Genomic DNA, 16,147 nt, shown 5'->3' with positions numbered 1-16,147 from the left:
ACACATACAGATACGTGTAGAGATAGATTCCACTCAAAAAAAAAAAGTGTTGCGCCTTATATTATAATCCAGTAAGTGAGTAATGAGTACTGAGTTACAGTTTGTTATGATAATTACTGGACAGACCTTCATCTAAACATTTTTATGATCTGTAAATCAAAGCACCTTGAAGGTGCTAGACAAATGGCAGTCACTAAGATAGAGCCCCATCCTCCTTATACACCGCCGTCAGGCTGTCATTTGGGAATTCCTGGGCATTCCGTAAGGTTTGTAGTTGAAGGAAGGGTGTTGGTCTGTTCCTGCATTTATAGTAGTGCACTGTCAGGGTGGCAAGCAGAGGCAACAACCCCAGCTTCTCCTCACTGACTTCACACAGTATGAGTTTGCCTGCCGTCAGCACGGGGTGGGGGGGGGTGGCTCCAGCATCATTAGAATGGTTTAAGAATTTCATACGGTCCCAGCCAAACACTTGATATCGCAGAACATTTACACTATCGGCTAGATCAGACTAGCAGGTTGTCTCTGACTTTATTTCCATTACTATTATGTCAGTCGAGTAGATTGCCCCAAGTCAGGAGTGGTGGTGTGCACCTGTAATCTCTGCACTTGAGAAACTGAAACCGGATGATCATGAGGTCAAGACAATGTAAACAGCATGGGGTTCCAGGTGACTTTCAACCACATGCTGAGATCTTTAAGGCCAGAAAGGGGGGGGGGGGGAAAGCGCTCTCACCCACACTTGGCCAGGTGTCTCCCTCCCAGGAATTTGAGAATCCCTAGCTGTGGTTCTGGCAGGTACCATTTGATCTCAGGTTCTGTGATGGAGCCTTGAATAAGCTAGAGAGTGAAGGGCCGCTGGTTTCCAGTTTGCAAGGGGGCTGCTGTCCTTCCTGGACCTCGAGTTCTTTTTGTAGGTGGGATGCCGTAGTGAGATACAGACTTGTGAGTGGCTCACCAACAGCAGGTATTTGATACTTACAACTGTGCAGGTTGGAGGTCCAAAATCAAGGCCATCAGTAGGAAGCACCCACTCTTCTCTCTGGACCCTCTGCTGTAAGGACATTGGTTCCAACCATGTGGGCTCTACCCACCGGACCACACAAAAGCCCCTTCCCCTAGTGCCATTGACAACCTTGGAGGTTAGTATTTCAACAGGAGTTTTGGGTGTGGCCAGGTCCGAATGATACGGTCCTGATCATGAGGTACCCTAAATGGCTGTGCGTGAAGGCTCAAGGTGGGCCTAGGCCTGCCCTCTTTGTAGCATATCCTGTTTGCTTCTGGGTGAGAAAGAGCACAGAAGTTAGAACACAAATGGTTGGGACTTTGATTGCTCATCTGTGACAGAGGAATGAGAGACCCTGGTTCAAGAGGTGACTGGTTAAACCGGGACTGAAAGTGTTTTGTATAAACTCTACAGTTGTTGGCAGTTCAAACTGGTTTTTTAACCCCAGCACTCCTGTGATGCGCAAGTAAATGAGGGTTTGTCTTTTAAACGTGTAATTTTTTTTCACTGCGTTTCCTGACTGACTATTTTTTAATCTACCAATTTTAGTAAATTGGCTGAAGGGGAGAAGCACAGAGTGATCTGAGTGGTATTTATCTCAAATGCCAGCAGTAGGAGTTTACAGCTTAAAGAAACTCAAAGATGGTCTAATAATGCAACCAAAAATCAAATGGACTGTTGGACGGAAACAGTACAGATTCTACTTTTGAATATGCTTAGGAGCTGTTGCTGGCTGAATTTAGGATTCTGGTAGGTGCACCTTTAATAGTTTAGTATTTTTGAGACTCCGCTGAGTAGAACTTGAATCCCAGGTGTCTCTAAATTGTCCTGTGTTGGGCTCTGATTCTGGCCACGTTCAAGTATTTGAGGCTTTGTTTCCTGAGCAAGGACTCCAGCATGTCTTGTTTAGAAAAAGGACAACAGCCCTTTGCTATTTTACTCAAGATATTACCACCATTCTTCTCTCGTGGTCTTTGTAGTTAGTGCTTATTTGAGTAAGGCATAGTTCAGTGTCTGCTCCCTGCTGACCACTTCAAGCTTCTGTAATGTTGAAAACATCAGTAAGACCGCCTGAAGAGTTTTTAACTACTTACTGAGCTTTGAAGCCATGAGTGGAAATGTTTTCTGATGTTGTTTGTGTGTCCACTGGCACGTGACTCACAGTGGGTTCCCTCGACCTACGAATCCAGAACAGTGGCTCAAAGCTGGATAGTCCCTGGCTTTTTTACTTGTATTACATACATAATTTCATGCATTTCTATATTTATCAAACTTTTACAAGGAAATATATTTTTACTAAGAAAAAATGTTGAGAAATACTAAGGATGAGTGCTACCTTGTGTGCGACAATCTCACTCCCCAGTCCCAGCCCCAGCCCTCAAAGGAGGCTGCTAAGAGTTTTACTGTATGACGTAACTTCTAGATGACTTAGTGACATCCTACTGTCAAACTGGAAATACGAAGGCCAAGCTAGGGGCTGGAGAGCTGGCTCAGCAGGTGAGCATGCCTATACTCTTGCAGAGGACCTGTGTCAGGTCCCAGCACCCACATAGTGGTTCACAATGGTCTGACCCGCTATGGGGACCATACTTCCAGAGGATCCAATACCCTCTTCTGGGCTGGGGCACTGCATATACTTGCTACACATACATCCATGCAGGCAAAATAGTCATATCCATATAAGATTACTCTTTAAAAAGGCCAAGCCAGAAAATTCATCCTCGGATAGTCACCGAATTCTCCATCACCAAAGAACTTCCCAAGCAACTGAAGCTGTGGCTCAGCCCACTTCAACACACATGCTATTGGAATCCTTTTTTTTTTTTTTTTTAACAAAGTAATCTTTAAGTCATGAATTTAACATTGCTAACATTGTACCTGCCCTTGTTTAAAGCATTGTCTCAGCCTCTGGTTCCCATAGTGAAAGTCAGCACAACCGAGTCTCAGTCCATACTCTAGCCACATATCAAACTCTCCTTGCCCCGAGCACCCACCCTGCCACAAGGTGCCTTATGGTTTCTTGGTAAATGTTCTTCTCCCCTGAAGCTGTTTCCCATCTCTTCCCCTCCTGTTGTGTGGCATTCTTCCTGGGGAGATAGAAACAAATGTCTACTCACTGCAGATAGGAAACTGACACTAGACCAAAGTAAAGATACCACCAAAGTCCTACTTGTTAAACCAAGAAGTTCTATTGGGGTTTCTTACAAGAATGTAAGGAGGAATGCAAGAATGTAATATGAGGAGTTATTTACAGGAGCAGAAATGACTCCAAGACAGCTGTGTCACCAAAGCCTACTCTGGCATGGGTGATAGCTCACAAAATCTGAGAACCTGAGACACTATATAGCTTACAGCTATCTTACAGGATGAATAATGCCCTTTCCAGGTGGCTTAGTTAGTCTGAGACTCTTTCAGGCTGCTCAGCTAGTCTTTATCCCTTTAAGGTAACTTGGCTGGTCTGAGAGTATTTCTTAGCAGCCCTAAATGCTTGTAGATGTTGGGAGAGGGAGGAGCCTAGTGAATATGATCAGCTTCAGGGATTTCCTGAAGCTAGTAAGTTGTTCACTTTTGAGTTTAAAGCACTTCCCTGCAAGATGGAATGTTTCCCCTCCCCTTAGAGCACCCTGATGTTTCACGTCCCTGTTAATATCCCTCTTCTTAAGGAACTTATGCCCAAGAACAATGGTTCTATCTCGAAGGAAATTGCTACACAAAACCATTGTCTTGAGGTAGCATGTACTTCAACCTTGGAGATTTGTTCACCTTCCTTCTTTTGTGGACTAGTGGTAAACATCCTGTCTCTGGGTGTCATTAGCACCACGGTTTTCTTTTGTGGCATTTCGTATGATAAACATTTTAATATATTAACACCAAGATGCCAGTATCTTTTTTTCTGTTTTGTTGGTGCTGCCCCTCATGCCTGACAGGCACATGCTATAACATGCACTCCACTCCAGGCCCCTAGCTTCCAGTATCTTAGTAAAGTGCCTGGCACATAACTCTTATTTGGTGACTGGATTATTCCTTCTTGAATCCCCAGTGTGCACACACCAAGTGATTTTCCTAATTCTACTTCTGAAAATGTAGGTTGCCCCCTTAAGTCCTGATGTTGGTTCCTCTGCCTGTAGGACAATCCATCTCCTGAGCCCTGAAATTCTGCCCCCACTAGTGTGTTCTGCCATTTTCTGTTTTGCATGTCCTCATCTCTATCACTTCATTGTAATATGAGCTGCCAGTCCAGGCTGAGACAGTTTTCTCTCCCTGCCCCATCCCTGTTCTGTGGAAATGAAACATAGATAGGCAAGTCTTCATCCTCCAGATATACCAATACCATCCTGTTTGTCTTCTAACCTCCTATTTCTGTGTTCATTAGACCATAAGCAAAGCTTTCTGACCACAGGGCTTCCAGTATTTGGCACACAGTGGGCCTTCACATTGAATGCAGAAATAAAGCACAACTCTACTCAGTGGAATAGTATGCCATGGTTGCCCCTAAAACTAAAGCATTTTTTGGCATTCTTTTATTATTATTATTTATTTATTTTAGATTTCTTACAGGTGTTTTAAGATCAGAGGACAGGGGCTGGAGAGATGGCTCAGCGGTTAAGAGCACTGACTGCTCTTTTGAAGGTCCTGAGTTCAAATCCCAGCAACCACATGGTGGCTCACAACCATCCGTAATGAGATCTGACCCTCTCTTCTAGGGTGTCTGAAGACAGCTACAGTGTACTTACATATAATAAATAAATCTTTAAACAAAAACAAACAAAAAGATCAGAGGACAACTTGCTGGAGTGCTCCCCCTCCATAATGTGGGTCCTGGGCATCAAACTCGGGTTACAGGCCTGGGAACATGCACCTTTACCCACGGAACCTTCCTTTACCCACAGAGCCTTCCTTCCCACTGACCCTGGGAAACAATCTTAACAGCAGGGAGTCCTGTAAAGCAGACTCGTGCCCTGCCAAAATTGCCCATCATAGCTCTGCTGGGGAGCAGTTAAGTGTTTGTCAAATGAACATAGGAACCCACATCTTGTGGGTCAACTCAGCTGGCAAGGATATTTCTCTTGTCTGTCCCCCAGGTTTATGACACAATGACTGAAGTCTTGTTCTAATTAAAATGTTCACTGGGGACCTGTTAAGGTTTTTCTCTGGCTGCAGTGGATGGCTGAGAATATCTATCTGTCTGCAGATGTTTCAGACAAAGTTATGTCTCCGTGGTTCACAAAGATGATGTGTGGAGTCATGATCTTCCACAGTCAGTCAAAAGGATATTGATGTTACAAAGCCCAGTGATTTCAAGAACTTGAACACTGAAGAGTCCCGCTGCCCAATGTCAGCCCCATCTTAATCTCCTGTATGTGTCTGCTGCAGAGCTTGAGAGAGACCCAGAAGAGCTTTCAGAATGCCAGGGAGAAAGGTATCCATTAAGTCCTGTAAGTAGAAGGAGGCATGTTTTCTTTCCCCTTGGGTATAAATATGGCAAGCTTTTAGAACATTCCTTAACACCTGTAATTAGCAAAGTGCAGGTTCAGGAGCTAAAACTCAGTTTCCTAGCTTTAAACAGTTCCAGAGAGCCTTACACTTGAGCCCCTAATTACCGAATTCTCAACTCCTATCGCAAACTCCGCGACCTCCAGAGAGGGAGGAAGCCTGTGTAGTCTGAGACTCCTAAGCCATACAGATGGCTCTAGATGATCTCTGTAGCTAGTCGTACTCCAAAAACCCTCTGTCTTAAATTCCTGTCTGTGTTCCTCAAAGGAAGGCCTTCATTGAACAATGGTGTGATACTCTCCTGTTGCGTTGAAGATTGATAGATACAACACCAGCCAAGAAACGTTCTTCAACTTACAAAAGTGCTTGTTTCTTCCCCAATACTCTTACCTGTAATTTTACCAGAACTGACAGTTTTCGCCTTCTCCAATGCATGCGAGATCAGCAGCAGAAGTAGCTGGATGATCGCCTCCCCTTTTGCTTTGGTGGATGGGAAACCCAACACTGAGTTTGTTCCTAATTTAGACAAGGTATTTTTAGCCTAGCATTTCAACATAGATCATTTTCACCAGGGTTCACATATTTTGTGTATTTTGATGTAATTTGTATGCAGTAAAAGCACATTATAAGTATTCAATAAAAACTTGACAGTTTCATAATCCATGTTCACGGTCAGAACGTTTTCATCATTCCAGAAAATTCCCTTGTTCCCATTTCTACTCCGTGTCTCCTCTTCTGCTGCAGCGACTTTGTGGTTTCTATAGCCACAGAACATGTCAGGCTGGTCCTGGGTTCTGTTAGATTGGAGTCATGCAGGCACATGTACCGTGAGATCTTTTTTCCTGGCCCCTTCTCCATCCAGTGCTCTATCCAGTACAGTAATGTGGAGTGGTGCCTTTTCATGTGCTGAGTATTCCGCCTTTGTGGGTACCACGATTTCTTTGTCATGACTATATCATAGAGTCATGGTTGTTCCAATTTGGAACAGCCTTGTAGGAAGATAGTTATTGTGAACATTCACATATAAGTCTTCGGGGACAGTTTGTTTTTAAAAGTCTGTTATGAGTTGGGTATGATGGCATACACCTTTAATCCCAGTACTCAGTAGGCAGAGACAGATGGATCTCTGTGAGTTCAAGGCCAGGGTGGTCTACATGATAAGTTCCAGGCCAGCCAGAACTATAATCGTGAGACATGGTCTCAAAAATAAAAACAACACCAACAACAAAATCCCCAAAATTGAATAGAATTTTTAAATCTGTAACAATTTCACTGTGAAACCACCTTTATTGTAAGCCTTATTATTTGGAGTGGTTGATATATTATAAATAACACAGGAGCCTATAGCAGTTCCCAAGAAATATTAGGTTCACAGTCACAAACACTAAGACCAACTTATAGATATGGTCCCCATTACCTTGGAGTTAAGGCCTAGTCAAATATATACAATGTGTGCCTTTGAGTAGCTGCAATTAAAATATCGTATCATCTACATCCCCCCCCCCCGCCCCTATAGATCATAAGCTATGATCTCTTCAAATCTCTTCAAATCTCATCTTGCTTGTCTAATAGGCTTTATCTGGCTTGGCATGCCAAATTTATTCCAACCCCACTCCCCACCTTGCTAGCTTTCCTGGGATTTCTTCAACTCCCTTTTCCATTAGTCTGGATGGTTTTTCATAGGCTTCGCATCTGCCCTATCAGCAAGTCCTGTGCACTCTACCTTCAAACTGCAGATGTCCAAAGCTTACTCTTCTGCTAGCACATCAGTGCCACCATCCATCCTCTTCTGCTAACGTGCCAATGCCACCATCCATCCTTTCTTGCTAAGACCAGTGCAGGATTCCATGAGTGAACTTTCTAAATGGAAACAATGTCATGTCACTCCTTTGATCAAATCCTAGTATTTTTGTTGAACATAAAGGCCAAAGTCCTTATGGCATTTGAGATAGGACCATATTTAATCTGGCACCTCCTGTAGTCTCCTGCACCATCTGCCGCCCTTCTCCCATCACATGGCTGCCTTACTTTCTTGTGAACATACCAAGACCATTCCTGCCTCAGAGCCTCCGTGATAAACTCATGTGATAAACTTTTTCTCTATTCTTCTACTATTATTTTGAAACAGGGTATGGTGGTTTGAATATGCTTGACCCAGGGAGTGGCATCATTAGGAAGTATGTCCTTGTTGGACAAAGTGTGTCACTGTTGGGGTGGGCAATGAGACCCTCCTTCTAACCACATGGGAGCCAGTCCTGTTTGCCTTTGGAACAAGACGTTGAACTCTCAGCTCTTCCTGTGCCATGCCTGCCTGGATGCTGCCATGCTCCCACCTTGATGATAGTGGACTGAACCTCTGAACCTGTAAGCCAGCCCCAATTACATTTTGGCCTTATAGAGTTGCCTTGGTCATAGTGTCTGTTCACAACAGCAAAATCTTAACTAAGACACCAGGTCTAATATATAACTCAGACTACCCTGGGATTTTGGGGATAGCCCAGAACTCACAGAAATCTTGCCTGGCAAGATTGTGCCACCACGTCCAGCCTCTGATCACCTTTTCTGAACAGACTCGCACTTCCACTGGCAACAGCGGAAAATTCTATTTGCACCGTGTTCTTACTTTGCCTGATCTTGGCCAGACCACAAAGACAGCTTCAAGTTAGAAGATGGGCACAAATGAGCACCAGGACTTGGCCTTGTCTCAAGATTCCTAGAACAGTCTTAGGGGTGTGGTTCTGTGGTAGTATATATGCTTAGCAAGTAAGACCCTGGATTCAGTTCCCGAGGCAAACTGTATTCTCTTAGTCATCCCCCAGATTTCTAAAGTAGGTAGTGCAAAAGCAGGGACCAGACAAGCTAAGAATGGGAAGACAAGCTTTATGCCAACTCCCTTAATTTCTCATGGGGAGTAGGGGTCCTAGAACTTTGGGTTCTCTATAGATCACATGGCAGACATAGCTTATGTCCACTAAGCAAAGGACATAGAGCTCTTGCTTTTTTCCTCTCCCCATACAGGCTGTTCAACAACCCAAACCGAGCTATTTTGCCATCTTGCTGCACTGTGAATCTGATGGCACTCATACCCAGGCGTTCTTGGGCCTGTAGCTATAGTCTTCTCTAAATCTCCTGAGGCCTTCCTAGTCCTGACCATACTGTGTCCCTTTTTCTCTGTGATCCTGACTGCCACCTGAAATATTTATTATACACACATCGTTTTATTTGCTTATTGTGCGTCTCTTTGAGTAAAACGTGACTTTAAATACAACCTGAAACTTTATTCTTGTTCTCACTTCTGAGAATGACAGCTGGCACACAATACATATGTAATATTTACCCAGTGAGTTTTGCTTAAGTTCTTAACATAGCTCTGTGTAGTCGCCTTTTAAGAAATTGGCTTCATTTGGGGAAGGGTGTGTAGCTTAGTTGGTAGAGTGCTTGCCTAGCATTCAAGAAGCCCTAGGTTCAATTCCCTGGTACCTCCTAAACCAGGTGTGGCATCGCGCTGTAATCTCAGCACTCGGGAGGTAGAGGGAGGAGGATCAGAAGTTCAAGGTCATCATGGCTACCTAGTAAGTTTGAAGCCAGTCCGGGCCATGTGAGACCTCTCTGTCAGGGTTGCAGGGTGGGGGTAGGGGGGTTGAGACTGGCTTCCTTGTGTAGACTTCAGAAGCTGTTACAAATTAAACCTTCTTCTGGGGCTTTTTTGTTTCCTTTTGGTCTTAGAATTTATTTAGGGGTTGGAATGGCCACATACACCTCAGACTTGGCACCAGTCATGTTGCCATATTAAGCAAGACCAACATTCTGTTTTTAGTGCACACAGTAGAAGAAATCTGCTACTAATTTCAATGTTTGAAGTTCACATTCCTTCTAATGTGGGATTTCTTGAATGTGGTTGTTTGAATCACCTTGGAGGAGGGGGAAAAATGGCAGAGTGTATTGAAGGTCAGGCCAGTTCACAAGTGAAGGTCCTCCCAGAGATGGTTTTCTGTGAGAAGGCTCACTCGCTTGCTTGAAAGCCCACTCATTTAGCATGCTAACTGGCTGTACATAGTGCAGACTCAATGGAGAAGCGCCTTTTCTCACTTATCCATTCCAAGAAATAATTTTATTATGTCCTGTGTCTCAGATACTATTTTGTGTATATGTGTATATGTGTTTGCCTGCATGTACGTCTGTGCATCACATGGATGTCTGATGCCTGTGTTATCCAGAAGAGAGGGTTAGAACCCCGGTTATTGATGGTTGTAAGCCACTACATAGGTGCTGAGAACTGAACCTGAATCCACTACAAGAGTAGCAAGAGATCCAAACCAGTGAGCATCTCTCAGCCCAGGTACTAACCTTTGAAAAGCCAGCGCTTCCTAGAGTAAAATATTCTCTACCAGATGACCCAGAAAATTCAGTCTTTTGGTGGTCAATAAGTAACATGCAGTAAGCACCCATGTGTGGAGATCACACGCACTAAGCTCTGCCTGAAGGAGTTTACAAATTCTCTCTCTCCAAGGTCTTGAAACAAGAATAATATGCTTAGCTGTCTTTGTGGGTAATTGCTTCAGTGCAAGAAGAGATGTAGATTATGGAGAGTGCTCGAGATCACCCTTCTCTAAGATCGAATCAGCATTTATTATGTTACATGTTGGTGGGTTATTTGGTGTTGGTAGACTGACAGACTACTGATTTTGATGCTATTCCTACTCATTTTGGAACCAGCCTATGACTACAAGGACTATGAATCTGGTTTAAGAGCCCCCATCCTGCCCTAATACTTGGAAAGAGAGATGGTTATGACAGCTCCTGCAAGCACCAGGCTGTTCTACCTACCAAAGTTTGGTTAACAGAAACCAACAGAAGACAAGAGTAACTGATAAAATATATACCAGACAAAACCAAATCCACAAAATCAGAAGTTTGTCTGGAAGGACTGAGGATGCTCCTCCAATGGCAGAGTGTGTAGATTGAGCAATGTGGTGCATACCTGTAATCCCAGTAGGAGGCAGAGGATGGTAAGTTCAAGACTATTCTTAACTACATAGGAGACCCTATCTTAATACACACACACACACACACACACACACACACACAATCTTTTCTAAGGTCTTTCCTAAACTACATCAACTCTAGGTACAGGGAGTTGGGTCAAAGACAGGGAGTGCTAGCTCTAGTTGATCACCAAGGGCAAGGCATTGCAAACAAGGAGAATTTAAACCAGAATGGAAAAAGTCACAGATAGAGGTCAGATATAAAACCACAACCAAGTTCATATAAAGATACCCGATAATAATCATAAACTTCCCCAGCTTCATGCTGGTGATTTTATCAGCAGAGTCCTCTTGAAACAGTAGCTGGAGCCTTTATGACCCCATGGGCTGATAGCTCTTAAAGCATCAGTATTCAGAAACATAAAGTTGTTTTTCTACAGAAGTCTTCAGCTTCCTGCAAAGATTGCTACAAGTTTCTGATCTCTTGGCAAGAATTTCAAAACCCAGTTTTCAGTGTCACGAATGTCCCTGAGCCATGCAGCCTCCTGACATCTCACCCCCATTGCTGCCAGGAACTGGGGAACTTAAGCAAATGGTTCTGACTATACAGTGCTCTCTCATCTGGATTCAGGGCAAGGCAGAGCACACAGCAGGGGCAGTCTGGAAAAAGAAAGTGTCTTTTATCTACTAATCACTTCTTTTTTGCTTTTTAAAGATAAAGATACTTGTTTCTTTTTGTTAGAAAAACATTCAAACATAGACACAGAAGAAAACACAATTCTAGAATTCTCATTATCTTGCCACTTAACTGTATGAAATGATATTCTGCTGTTTCTCATTTTCTGAAGACTTCCATAGTCATCTGCTTTGTTATTCTAAAATATTATTTCATTCACATGTAATTCCATACACAAGCTTTTTAAAATACAATGATATTATTCCTATCTTCAAAAAATAAGGAACAAAAATTAGCTAATTCATACTTAAATCTTTAGTCAATATTCCTCGTTTGGCTTAAAAACTGACTTTTCATAGTTGGTTTTTGTTAACTGGGATTCAAATCGGGTTGTCACGGTTTACCCACTTTGGCTGCCATATATACTTAAGTCTATTTCAACCCCTGAGATATTTCCTTCACCACCTTCCAGCCATTTATTTACTTATTTTATTTATGAAATGGGGTCTCATATAGCCCAGGCTGGCCTCAAATTTGTGCAGCTTAAAACTCCTGGTTCCCCTGCCTCAGCCCCTCCCCCAATAGCAGCAGCAAACACTCACTCAAGACGGCAGCATTAGCTTCCTGTTATGAAGTAAGCGTGTGTGGTGTTATCCTGTTTTGTTTTGTCTTTTAAGCATCTTCACAATAACCTTGTGGGAGAGACACATACTCCCCCACCCCCACCCCCACTCCATACAAAGGAAATTGCGCCTGAGACTTCTCAGAGTGCATTGAGGCTTGGAGTTGTCTGACTACAAGTTCAGAGTCCTGAGACTGACTTATTCCCCAAATGCTGTGGTGCCAACATCAAATAAGGCTACTCTCTGGATTCACTTAGGAACAACTTGATGAGCTTCACAAACTCAGCGGCTTGAAATTCCTGAGAGAGTTTAGTTGACATTTAACCAGGCATTTGGGCATTTAAAAAGAAATTCTAGAAAGCGCTCCGTTTTTTTTGTAGGTGAAAAAAGAAGGCGCTGGCTTGTTTCCCTTGTCCCGTCTCCTACTCTTGATCATGTCTTGCACTGGCTGCTAGTGTTTTAAACTTAAAGTAAGTAAAAAAAGAAAAAAAAAAAAAGAAGACAAAATACATCTGTGCTGAAGGATGTTGGCTTCTGGAGTATCTGTATATCTCGAGTCATAAGTCATACCAGTTCTCACACACATGAGCTAGGTTAAAAGATCCTAGAATTGGAAGCTATCCTAAAGATTATCTGCCGGAAGCGTCTCAATGCAGAAGGAAGAGTGTGGCGCCCCGGTGGGTTGAGGGCTTGTTAGCTGAGCACTCAGCTACTTTGATTGCAAACCATGACTTGAACTCAGCACCACTGTCCTTTATTTGTTGTGTGCCGCCATTGCGTGGCTTAACCTGAGTTGAGCATTTTCCCTGAAGAAACAGAAGGGAGTACTTCCACAATCTTTCAGTATGCTTCGGGTGAATAGTGAATTCACTGGACTCAGAACCCTATTGTGCTTCTGTAAATCACGGGCCAGGAAGGATTTCCTAGCAGAGGCTGAGGGCCAGGACCAAAGACAGATGTTTGAGAGGGAGAGAAAACGTTTTTAATTTATTTTTTAAAAAAATTATTCTTAAGGGGAAGAGAGAGGCAGGAGAGGGGAGGGGAACGGAAGGGGAGCAAAAGAGAAGAGGCCTGTGCCAGCCAGAGGCATCAGATCCCTAGTTTTAGAATTACAGCTGGTTGTGAGCTTTGACCTGGGTGCTGGGAACTGAACTTGGGTCTTCTGCAAGAGCATACAGGCTCTGAACCGGAGCCATCTCGTCAGACTGAAAATACATTTTAAGTAGGGCTATGGTTATATTCTCATGAGTTTGTTTATGTATGTATTCGTTTGTTTATTCTGAGTATTTCATTTAGACCCACATGGCCCCTCAAGCTGACAATATATATGGGAATGGCTTTGAACTACCTTGGTGCTGGGGTCACAGGTGAGAAGCGCCATGCCAGGTGCCTGAGGTGCTGGGACTGAACCCAGGCCTCTAGGTTTGCTGGGCAAGCACTCTACCAACTAACTGAGCTCTGTCTTCAGCCCAGTTTCCTTATTTTTAAACATCATCATCTGTGTGAATAAGTTTGAGCAAATATACATTTTAAGAATTACTCAGCTGGGTATGGTGACACATGCCTTTAATCCTAGCTTTTGCAAAGCAGAGACAGATGGATCTCTTGAGTTTGAGGCCAGCCTGGTCTCCAGAACGAGTTCCAGGACAGCCAGGGCTACACAGAAAAACCCTGTCTTGGGGAAAAGAAAACAAAACCAAAGAATCGAATATCCCTCCCCATGCCCTACTTCAAACCGTACATGTGAAGGTTAGAAATAAATGGCAGGAAACAGCTAATTGTTCTTCAGCAACAGCTCAGGGACAATCGTGTGAAGCAGCGTGCTGATGGGCTCACTCTTCAGTTTCCTATCAGCTCATAAACATGGCCTGGCTGTTTCCTTCATGGGTAAATTTAACCTCGCACTCAGCCTCCGCGTCTCCACTGCTGTCCTGTGTGCAGAGCAATGATCAGGCCAAAGGTTCTTGACACCTTGTGACTTACAGGACATCTTTCAGCAGACAGACGTGTACATTAGCAACCCATTTCCCAGTGTTATTTCTGGACCAGGTACAGGAACTGATGGTGCCACGGTGTACACCGCTATTGACTCTGGCTTCTGAGCAATTTAAGTGCGAGTAGATATTTATGTCCAGGGTGTCTGACAGAAGGAAACAGCTTTACAAGACAAGGTTGAAAGCGGGCATGCCATTGTGAGCTGAGAATAAATGGACACAAATGTAGTGTCTTTGCTATCTGAATATTTAATATTAAAGATAAACACCAACTACCACCCAGCAAGCATGTCATTGTGAGCTAGGAATAGACATCAAAGTAGTAGTGTCTTTGCTCTTTGTGTAGCTAACAGTAAAGATAAAAGTCAGGAGCTGGAGAGATGGCTCAGTGGTTAAGGGCACTGGCTGCTCTTCTAAAGAACCCTGGTTCGAATCCCAGCCCCCAACTGGCAGTAACTCCAGTTGTAGGGGATCCAACACCCTCTTCTGATCTCTGCTGGCATCAAGCATGCATGTGGTACATAGACATACATGCAGTATAAACATGTAAAACCAAAAATTTTTAGAAGTTAGATGCCACTCATATTCAAGCAAAATAGAATTATATATCTGAGTTATATATGTATATTATATATACACACGCATACACACACACACGGTTCTCTGTTACTCCCACTTGTCAGCCTAGTATAATGATATTAAGTTTTATCTATTAATCCATTTTATTATGTGGGCTGTGTAGTACATATAGTAATATGTATATAATACACACATGTATTGGGTGTGTTGAGGAGAAAGAAAGCCATAAACCAGCTTCAGCTCCTATCAACTCACAACCAGCTTTATCTATGTCCCTATCCACTGAGCACATTAAGCCAAGCTCTATCCATTAAGCATTTTCATCTTTGTATTTATCTATAAAAGCTAAGGTTTCAAACAAGACATTATGTTACACCAAAAAAAAAAAAAAAAAAAAAAACTAGACGAGGGCTGGAGAGACGGCTCGGTGGTTATGAGCACTGGCAGGTCTTCCAAAGGATCAAAGTTTAGATGTCAGCACCCCAACTCCATAGGATCCAACGGCTTCATCCAACCCGTATGAGCACCCCCACACACAGAGACTCACACATACGCATGAATAAATAATAAATCCTTAAAATAAGAACTAAAAACCAGGCAATAATAATTTAATATCATTAAGTATGCAATTACCCTCAGCTTTTTTTTTTCTGAAATTTACAACTGGTTTTGGTTCTAGACCTCTGTATATTTGAGTCAGTATCCAATATGATCCATACAGTAAAATTTACTGATACTCTTTAAATGAAATTTAATTGTATAATACACAAAACTTAAAGCTGACAATTTCAGCATTTTGGTGCTATGAAGTACACTCATATTGTGCAACCAGTCTTTAGAAACCTTTTCTCCTGCAAAACAGAGAGCCTGAGTCTATTTAATAACCTATTTCTATTCCCTGTTTTCCCCAGACACTGGCAACTACTTCCTTTCCTTTTTCAATTAACAATAAAATAAAATTAATAATAAGTAAAGTTATTGTGTAAAGGCATATAGGTGTATATGTTTGCTTATCGTGTGCAGGCATGTGTGTACATGTTTATTTGTGTGTAGACAGGGAGGTGCACATGCCACAGAGGACCACTAGTGGGAGTCAGCTCTCTTCTTTTACTCTGTGGGTACGAGGGACGGAACTCGATCATCAGGCTTGGCAGCAGGTATCTTAAGCTGCTGAACCACTTCACACACCATCACTTTCTCCTCTCTGTATGAATTCTCACACCTCATTTGAGGGCAGTCACACATTATTTGTCTTTTTATGCCTGCCTCATTGCACTTAACAGTCTAATCAGAGTGTACCTATGTGGATAATATTCGATTGTATGAATTACCATATCTTGCTTATTCATTCATCTATCGATAGACATTTGAGACAATTAATATCGTTAGGCTATTTAGTCTTGTAATCCACGAATGCTGTATGATTTAGGATTTATTTAGGCCAGCAAGTGAGAACTACTTGGAAGGTTTGTTTTGTTAAAACACAGACTATCTTGGTATCTTAGTTGGATTTCTATTGCTGTGATAACCATGATGACTAAAAGCAACTTGGGGAGGAGAGAGCTGACTTTGGTTTATGTATCTCAAATTATAGTTTATTGAGGGAGGCCAGGGCAGGAAATCTAGGCATGAACCTGGGGACTGGAACTGAAGCAGAGGCCATAGAAGGATGCTGCTTACTGGCTTGCTCCCCATGACTAATTCAGTCTGCTTTCTTATATCTCCCAGGACCACCTGCCCAGGATGGCACCATCCCAGTATACCACCTCCAATATTAATTATCCATCAAGGAA

Source organism: Mus musculus, chromosome 14, assembly GCF_000001635.26.
Source record: "Mus musculus strain C57BL/6J chromosome 14, GRCm38.p6 C57BL/6J".
Taxonomy (NCBI): domain Eukaryota; kingdom Metazoa; phylum Chordata; class Mammalia; order Rodentia; family Muridae; genus Mus; species Mus musculus.
The sequence above is the reverse complement of the archived record's forward strand: the minus strand, read 5'-3'. Positions refer to the sequence as shown.